Below are 10,050 nucleotides of genomic sequence, written 5' to 3'. Positions count from 1 at the left end.
CGGTAAGGACTACAGGGACCCCTGGTGGTGTAGTGGTTAAGAGCTTGGGATTGGCAGTTTGAATCTACCAGTCATTCCTTGTAAACCTTGTGGGGTACTTCTACTCTGTCATGAGTCAGAATTGACTTGACAGCAATGGCTTTCGTTCTGGGTTTTTTAAGGACTACAGAGAATCGAAACCCCTAGGAAAAGGAAATAACAGCTACATTTCAAAATAGTATCCTGCCACCCTTTTAAGCAAAGTGCCAGCACAGAACTTAGCTCATAGTACCAAAAAACAAACCAAACTAGTTGCTGTGGTTGGGTTGACTTTGACTCATGGCAACCCCATGTGTGTTACAGTAGAACTGTGCTCCATAGGGTTTTCAGTGGCTGATTTTTCAGAAGTAGATTGCCAGGCCTTTCTTCTGCACCACCCAGGGACTCCTTAGTGCATACTCCAAAACAAAACCACACTTGAAGCCGTGGAGTTGATTCTGACTCATAGTGACCCTGTAGGACAGAGTAGAACTACCCCATAGGGTTTCCAAGGTTATACATCTTTGTGGAAGCAGACTGCCACATTTCTCCAGTGGAGTGGTTGGTAGGTTAGAACTGCTAACCTCTGGGTTAACAGCCCATCGCTTAGCCATTGCACCCCAGTGCTCCTAACTCTTAGTTGTTGTTGTTGGGTGCCATCCAGTCGGTTCCGACTCATAGCGACCCTATGCACCACAGAACAAAACACTGCCCTGTCCTGCGCCATGCTCACAATCCTTTTTATGCTTGAGCCCATTGTTGCAGCCACTGTGTCAATCTATCTTGTCAAGGGTCTTCCTGTTTTTCACTGACCCTCTACTTTACCAAGCATGATGTCCTTTTCCAGGGACTGATCCCTCCTGATAACATGTCCAAAGTATGTGAGACGTAGTCTCCCCATCCTTGCTTCTGAGGAGCATTCTGGTTGTACTTCTACCAAGACAGATTTGTTCATTCTTTTGGCAGTCCATGGTATATTCAATATTCTTCGCCAACACCACAATTCAAAGGTGTCAGTTCTTCTTTGTTCTTCCTTATTCATTGTCCAGCTTTTGCGTGCATATGAAGCAATTGAAAATACCATGGCTTAGGTCAGGCCCGCCTTAGTCTTCAAGGTGACACCTTTGCTTTTCACCACTTTAAAGAGGTCTTTTGCAGCAGATTTGCCAGTGCAATGCATCTTTTGATTTCTTGACTGCTGCTTCCATGGGTGTTGATTGTGGATCCAAGTAAAATGAAATCCTCAACAACTTCAGTCTTTTTTCTCCATTTATCATGACGTTGTTTATTGGTCCAGGTGCGAGGATTTTTGTTTTCGTTATGTTGAGGTGTAATCCATACTGAAGGCTGTGGTCTTTGTTCTTCATTAGTAAGACCTTCAAGTCTTCTTTGCTTTCAGCAAGCAAGGTTGTGTCATCTGCATAATGCAGGTTGTTAATGTATCTTCCTCCAATCTTGATGCCCAGTTCTTCTTCAAAGAGTCTAGCTTTTTGGATTATTTTTCAGCATACAGATTGAGTAGGTATGGTGAAAGGATACAACACTGACGCACGCCTTTCCTGACTTTAAACCACACAGTATCCCCTTGATCTGTGTACAGGTTTCTAATGAGCACAATTAAGTGTTCTGAAATTCCCATTCTTTGAAATGTTCTCCATAATTTGTTATGATCCACACAGTCGAACTCCTTTGTATAGTCAATAAAACACAGGTAAACATCTTTCTGGTATTGTCTGCTTTCAGCCAGGACCATCTGATATCAGCAATGATATCCCTGGTTCCACGTCCTCTTCTGAATTCAGCCTGAATTTCTGGCAGTTACCTGTCTATATACTGCTGCAGCTGCTTTTGAATGATCTTCAGCAAACTTTTACTTGCGTGTGATAGTAATGATAATGTTCAATAATTTCCACATTCAGTTAGATCACCTTTCTTGGGAATAGGCATAAATATGGATCTCTTCCAGTCAGTTGGCCAGGTAGCTGTCTCCAAATTTCTTGGCATAGACAAGTGAGCACTTCCAGCGCTGCATCTGATTGTTGGAACATCTCAGTTAATATTCCGTCTATTCCTGGAGCTTTGCTTTTCGCCAATGCCTTCAGTGCAGCTTGGACCTCTTCCTTCAGAACCTCGGTTCCTGATCATATCCTACCTCCCAAAATGGTTGAAGGTCGACCAATTCTTTTTGGTATAATGACTCTGTGTATTCTTTCCATCTACTTTTGATGCTTCCTGCGCCATTTAATACTTTCCCTGTAGAATCCTTCACTATTGCAACTTGAGGCTTTAATTTTTTCTTCAGTTCTTTCAGCTTGAGAAATGATGAGCGTGTTCTTCCCTCTTAGTTTTCTATCTCTAGCTCTTTGCACATGTCATTATAATATTTTGTCTTCTCAAGCTGCCCTTTGAAATCTTTTGTTCAGTTCTTTTACTTCATCATTTCTTCCTTTAGCTTTAGCTACTCAACTTTCAAGAGCAAGTTTCAGAGTCTCTTCTGACATGCATTTTGGTCTTTTCTTTCTTTTCTATCTTTTAAATGACCTCTTGCTTTCTTCATGTACGATGTCATTGATGTCATTCCACAACTTGTCTGGTCTTCGGTCATTTAGTGTTCAACATATCAAATCTATTCTTGAGATGGTCTCTAAATTCAGGTGGGATACACTCAACGTCATACTTGGCTCTTGTGGACTTGTTCTAATTTTCTTCAGTTGCAACTTGAACTTGCATATGAGCAATTGATAGTCTGTTCCACAATCGGCCCCTGGCCTTGTTCTGACTGATGATACTGAGCTTTTTCCTTGTCTCTTTCTACAGACGTAGTCAAGTTGATTCCTGTGCATTCCATCTGGTGAAGTCCACATGTATAGTCACCGTTTATATTGGTGAAAAAAGGTATTTGCAATGAGGAAGTCATTGGTCTTGCAAAATTCTATCATGCGATATCCAGCATCGTTTCTATCACCAAGGCCATATTTTCCAACTACCGATCCTTCTTTGTTTCCAAGTTTCACATTCCAATCACCAGTAATTATCAATGCATCTTTATTGCATGTTTGATCAATTTCAGACTGCAGAAATTGGTAAAAATCTTCTATTTCTTCATCTTTGGCCTTAGTGGTTGGTGCATAAATTTGAATAATAGTTGTATTAACTGGTCTTCCTTGTAGGCGTATATATATTATCCTATCACTGACAGCATTGTACTTCAGGATAGATTTTGAAGTGTTCATTTTGACGATGAATGTAATGCCATTCCTCTTCAAGCTGTCATTCCCAGCGTAGTAGACCATATGAGTATCTGATTCAAAATGGCCAATTCCAGTCCATTTCAGCTCACTAATGCCTAGTAGGATAGTGATGTTTACGTGTTCCATTTCATTTTTGACCATTTCCAATTTTTTTAGACTCATACTTCATACATTCCATGTTCCAATTATTAATGGATATTTGCAGCTGTTTCTTCTCATTTTGAGTCATGCCACATCATCAAATAAATGTCCCAAAAGCTTGACTCCATCTACATCATTAAAGTTGACTCTACTTTAAGGAGGCAGCTCTTCCCCAGTCATCTTTTGAGTGCCTTCCAACTTAGGGGGCTCATCTTTCAGCACTGTATCAGACAATGTTCTGCTGCTATTCATAAGGTTTTCACTGGCTAATCCTTTTCATAAGTAGATCGCCGAGTCCTTCTTCCTAGTCTGTTTTAGTTTGGAAGCTCAGCTGAAACCTGTCCACCATGGGTGACTCTGTTGGTATTTGAAATACTGGTGGCGTAGCTTCCAGCATCACAGCAACACACAAGCCCCCACAGTACGACAAACTGACAGACACGTGAGGGTAACTCACAAGAGGTTACAACAAAATCTTCCCCCATCATTTCTACTATCCCCTTTTCCTCAGTTTGCCATTTTCTCCTTAACTTAGTGTAATTAAGCTTTAAACCCTATACACCATGAACTTACTAGTATCAATGCGAAGATAACCAATGACTTCTCACTTGTACAATTCAACAGGCATTTAATAGATTTTGTCTTTTATTTGACCTCCGTGCAGCATTTCACACTGCCGAACACGTCCTCCTTTTTGAAACTCTATCCTACCTTGGCTCTCATGACATCTTCCTTCTGTTTCTTTTCCTACCCATATGACTTCTTTCTTCATCTCCTCCTACCCTCAAGGGTTAGTGCTTTCCAAGGTTTGTTTTTTTCTGTCTGTGCACACATCCCTACTGGCTGCCACTGTCACTGTGCTCTGACGCAGATCTGCATATTTGGACCACGTTTTTTAGTTCGACTTCCATATTTTCATATCCCCAAATGCTTCTGCTATTAAGTCAGGTCATTCTGGTAGAGTGCTTACTTGGTGCTTGGCACAAAGTAAGCACACAATAATGTTAGCGATTGTATTTATTACTATATCTAGCTGGAAGTCTCACGGTGCACTTTAATTTTTTAAAAACATATTTTATTTTGTTTTCGGTGAAAGTTTATACAGCAAATTTGGTTCCCATTTGATAATTTCTACACAGATTTTTCAGTGACATTAGTTGCATTTTTTACAGTGTGTAAGCATTCTCTTTAATTGCATTCTAGTTGTTCCATTTCCAGTACTCTAGTTTCTCTGCCCCCTTATCTTCTCACCTTTGCTTTAGAGTAACTGCTGACCTTTTGGTTCCATACACCTTTTTTTTTTTTTTTTTTTTTAAAGAAGCCCAGTACTCACAGGTAGTATCCTTTATTTTATGTGCCAATCTGTTATTTTGCTAAAAGGTGACCTCAGGGGATAGTTCCCGGTCAAGATTTAAAGAGTATCTCAGGGCGATAGTTATTCTGGACTTTGTAAGAATTTAAGTTCTGTTTCGCATTTTTCTCTAGTTCTATCAGGGTCCATCTATTGTGGTCCTGATCAGGATGATTGGCAGTGGTAACCAGACACCATCTAGTTCTTCCAGTCTTGGGATAGATGAGGCTGTGGCTCCAGTAGGCTATTAGCCATGTAGACTAGTTTCTTCTCTGAGACTTTGGTTTCCTTCTTCTACTTCAATTTTAACATGTTCAAATAGAGCTCATTTTCTCTTTTCTTCCTCATAATCCCACCTCCTAACAACCCCATCCCCCAAATGAACAACTACTGTATAATGTGTGCTGGTGCTCTCTCTTTCTCTCTATCTCTTACACACACACACACACACACACACACACATACACTCCGTTCCTTCTCTTGGCACTGGGCATGATCCTTGTTCCTTCCTTCTTTTACCAACCCTCTGCCCACCATCTGCTCACTCAGCTCTGTAGATCCTACATCATAAATTACTCTGCAGACTCTTCCTTCTCCCTCTCCACTGCTCCTGTGTTCATGTAGACTCTCATTTCCTCTCACAAAACTCATGATTCTTCAAATTCAGCTCAAAAATCCTCATTTTACTGAAACTTTCCCTGCATCTATTTTCTTTTCTTGGAGTCCCTGATGTTACTCTCTCCTTGCTTTTCTTTGTGTTCTTTTCACTGCCTGGGAATATCCTCCCTGTCTTAGGTATCTAGTGCTGCTATAGCAGAAATACTACAAGTGGGTAACTTTAACAAACAGAGATTTATTCTTTCACAGTCTAGGAGGCGAGAAGTTCTAATTTAGGGTGCCAGCTCCAGGTAAAGGCTTACTCTGTCTGTCAGTTCCGGGGGAAGCTCCTTGTCATCAATCTTCCCCGGTTGAGGAGCTTCTCAGCTCAGGGATCCTGAGTCCAAAGGATGCACTATTCTCCTGGCTCTTATTTCTTGGTGGTATGAGGTCCTCCTGTCTCTCTGCTTGCTTCTCTCTTTTATATCTGAAACGAGATTGACTTGAGACACAACCTAATCTTGTAGATTGAGTCCTGCCTCATTATCATAACTGCCAATAATCTCACCTCATTAACGTCACAGAGGGAGGATTTACAACACATAGGAAAATCACATCAGATCACAAAATGGTGGACAATCACACAATACTGGGACTCATGGTCTAGCCAAATTGATCCACATTTTTTGAGGACACAGTTTAATCCATAACACTTTCCCTACCTGATCAACCTCTGGCCTCGTTTCAAAGCCCAGGTAAAATGCCATTAGCTTCTGTTTAGGTTCACCTGACTCCTTCTCTGTCATCACTGAACTGTTCCTGGGATGTGTTTTCATATCCCTTTATACATGTGTCTGTTGTAGCTCTTTTTTGTATTATAGTTGCTTATTTATGTTGGACTCCCAGGTAGATAGAGCATCTTGAAGGGAGGCACCATGTTGTAGTCATCTCTCTCTAGAGCTCTGTCAGTATAGAGAGTCAATAAGTGTTTCTGGAATTCAATGGAATTGACTGTTAAAATGTGAACTGTATAATCTAAAGCTTAAAACGGTTTATCACAGAAGATGATGTGACTAGGTGAATATGCAAATGAATATGTTTCATGAAACCTTGGTTGGAGATTTGAAAAATAGAGGTTACAATAACCCATCATTAAGGGGAAAGTGCCTGAAACACAAAAAAAGGGTGGCGGGTTGGGGGGGGGGGATTTTTTTTCCCTTTTTCCCAAGTCTTTTTAAGTTTTCCCTAATGAATTATGTAGCAACGAACTATAGAAATAATCCATGGAAGTACAGTCTTCTTAATGAATTATCTAAAGAATCTTCTGCTTACAAAGAAGATTACTAGATGTCAAGTAATTCCAGGACTTCCTCAGCTGTTCAGAGGAAGAGGGCAGCTATGAAGAAGCAACTTTTCAGAGGACAAGGGGCAGAAAGAGATCTAATGTAGCCGAGCATGACATGCATTTAGTAAATTGTTATTCTCTAACTCCATACTCAAGGCTCATGATAGCACGCTGAGTGGAGCAAGGAAAAGTTCCAGGCATTTAAACTAGACAACCAAAATCCAGTCAGTTTCTCAAAATTTTATACCTTGATGTGAAACAAAAGATGGCAACTCCTCTTTGGTAATTGTAGACTTTAAAGCGATATCAAGGCAGTGTTAACATTGTTAAAAAAAAAAAAAAATTCATCTGATTTGAGATTCATGCTTGTGTCCGGGGGTTATCATGGCTCAATGTAATTTTTTGTCCAAGCCACTGACTCTCAGTACAAATTGTACTTCTGTCTTTTTATTCTTGATTTTGTGGCACATTTACATATCATAGGATCTTCAGAGATAAAATTTCATAGTGTTCAATTCTTAATTTTTTAAGAAAAAAAATTTGAGGAATTAATCAAAGGCAAGAGTCTGTAAAAATATTTAACATCATTAATGTAGGTAATAACGTACGAAAAAGGCAATGTGTTGGCATATATTTGTCCAACAGAAATACAAACAAATGTAGAGAAGATACTGTTTTAATTAATTTTATGCCTTGAACACCTGTTAACCTGAATATATTTTATTTGGTAATAGCTAATAATTTTTTATACATGTGAGCACACATTTAAATAAGAAACAGGGAAGTTACTTATGCCACAGAGAGAATATACTTTGTAATGGGATTTTAAAATTGAAGTTTCAACTGAGACCTCCAAGATACAAAAAATACAACATTTCAACTAGGTCACTATCATAAAGGAAATACTTCAAAACCTGTTTTGTGACTTGAATGCACTTATTCACTTTAGAATATAAAATAGTGAGGAAAAGGTGAGATAAGAGGAGATTTGTGAAGAGACCATACTGGAGAGATTTGGGATCTGCATTCCCCCATTGGGGAGGGGGTGGAGGATACTTCTTCATCTCAAGCCAGGGGGCTTTCATGGGATCCCATGGGGAGCTTGGACTGTATTCCCTGAAGTTGGGGGACACTGTGGACTGGAGTCTGACTCCCACTCAGGAAATCGAGAAGGAGGCTGCCCAGCTGCTTTGGCGGCAGAGCTAAGAGGGAGAGAACAGCCTGCAGGGTAAAGGATGTGTGAGTGTTTCTGGTGGCCCAGATAAAGTCCCGTGGGAGAGACAGAACTGCCTGGAGCCAGGTTGAGTCCTGCCTAGGAGACCTGGTGCCACAGGGTGAGAGGACTCCACTAGGAGACTCCCACAGAGCTGAGCAAACTAGTTGAGGGGTGATCAGGAGTAGCCAGCAGAGGAAAAGGTGCATCACCCACATCACAGGGACTGCTGTTAGAGGAACCCAGAAACGACTTCCAAAGAGCCGTGGAGAGCCAGCCAGCCTTATACACGTGCCAGCAGCTTCACGGGCCTGCAAACTGTGGGGGTCCTGCACTTGGTTTAATGCTCTGCTGTTGCCATCTTAAAATTTTTCATTATTTTTCACCAGGTACCCTACATTTTCATTTTGCAGGGTTTTACAGAACCTCGAAAATGATGTTGCTGGTTCTGTGTGCCAGTCCAAGAGAGTGCAAAGCTAGTTTACAATGATACCAGTTTTAGTAATAACTGTTTTGCCCTTCACCCAGAGACTGACTTGTGGGGTGAAAGAGAAAAACAAGATAGAGAAGCTGAGCCTGCCTGCATTTTGCCCTAAAGGCTTCCAGCCTAAAGAAGACGAATGGGATGGGGAGAAGCTTTAATTCTAAATCAAATTCAGAGATTTGATTAAAATCTAATTACTGATTTGAGACGGTGTCTGCATGGTTTGGTCTACTACCTAAAGGTTAACATAAAAATACTGAGACCGGATTTCCTCCTACTGTAGCAAACCAAACCAAATGAAAGCCACTGCCGTCCGAGTCGATTCCAACTCACAGGGATCCTATAGGACAGAGTAGAATAACCCCATAGGTTTCCAAGGCTGTAAATCTTCACAGAAGCAGACAGCCACATCTTTCTCCCAAGGAGTGGCTGGTGGATTCGAATGGCTGACCTTTTTCTGTTAGCAGCCGAGTGCTTTAACCACAGTGCCACCAGGGCTCCACTGTTAACAAACCAGCTAGAATTTTATTAATGAAATATTACAGATTCAACAGTTGGACTTTAGAGTGGGTAAAAAGTTAAGTCAGGTGTAGATTTGAAACTTTCCTGCTGATTCTAAAAGTATTTCTATTATAAGAAGAAACGGCATTTTAAAATGGACGGGGTAACTTCCAGAACAGGATTGCATTTACCGGAGATAAGTGAGGAAGGAGCTGAGGTCATTACCTAGCTGAAGGTTGGAAATTCGCTGTCATTATTTCACCAGTAGCTACTGTGTTGGAAAGTCCAGTCCCCCCAGAGCCAATTCTGAAAAAACTAGAAATGCACAGCACCTAAGGAAGTTAAAATTATATACTAAAACGAGGCTCTGGGATGACAACATGTACGTATTAGTTTTATTGCATACCGTGATTCTCTGGCACAGCCAGCAATAATAATTATGTATGCTTGTTGCTCTGGAATTAAAGCATGAATTCTAGCTCGCTGCCCCACAAACAGTTATTTAATTGTGGTCGGTAACTGTCTGTGACCTGAGCATCCTGAAATACTAAAGGTAGTGGCCAGAGATTGCTGAAGTTGCCAACTGACTCAGCTGTCTAAGAGGGAGAGAATAAGAATGAGAATTTTTTTCATTCATACTCTAGTAATGTAGCAGGAAAAAAAAAAATCTGACAATGAAATAAGAGGGAGGTTTCCACAGGGCTTTAAGTATTCCAATTTCATGTGGCAACAGATTAGTGACATATCTGTCCCTCAGGTATTCTGATGTGTTACTATACAGGCACTTGACCTATACCTTAAGAAAGACATCTGTGAAAAAGAGAAAAAAGACAATTAGTACCGATAACTGTTGCAACTGTGTCTTCCACTACTTACACTTGGATTTAAGTTGTGCTCTTTGAAAATTGCTCTATTAATCATCTAGGATATTCATTAGTTACAGCTGTGGATTTAATGTGGTTATTTCAGAAATCAAGTGTGGCACAGACTGGCTGGCTGTTCAGCAAAACGATTGCCTTTTCTTCCTGGTCTAGACCTCACTTCTTGACCTACCTTGTAGTTACGTGGCTTGTGTGAGTTCTAGCTAGTGAAACGTGAGTGGAAGTCATGTGCATAAAACTTCCCATGGGCGATTCTCCATGCTTTCCC

This window comes from Trichechus manatus, unplaced genomic scaffold (genome assembly GCF_000243295.1).
Source record: "Trichechus manatus latirostris isolate Lorelei unplaced genomic scaffold, TriManLat1.0 scaffold00039, whole genome shotgun sequence".
NCBI classification, from domain to species: Eukaryota; Metazoa; Chordata; class Mammalia; order Sirenia; family Trichechidae; genus Trichechus; species Trichechus manatus.
This window is presented reverse-complemented; position numbering follows the sequence as displayed.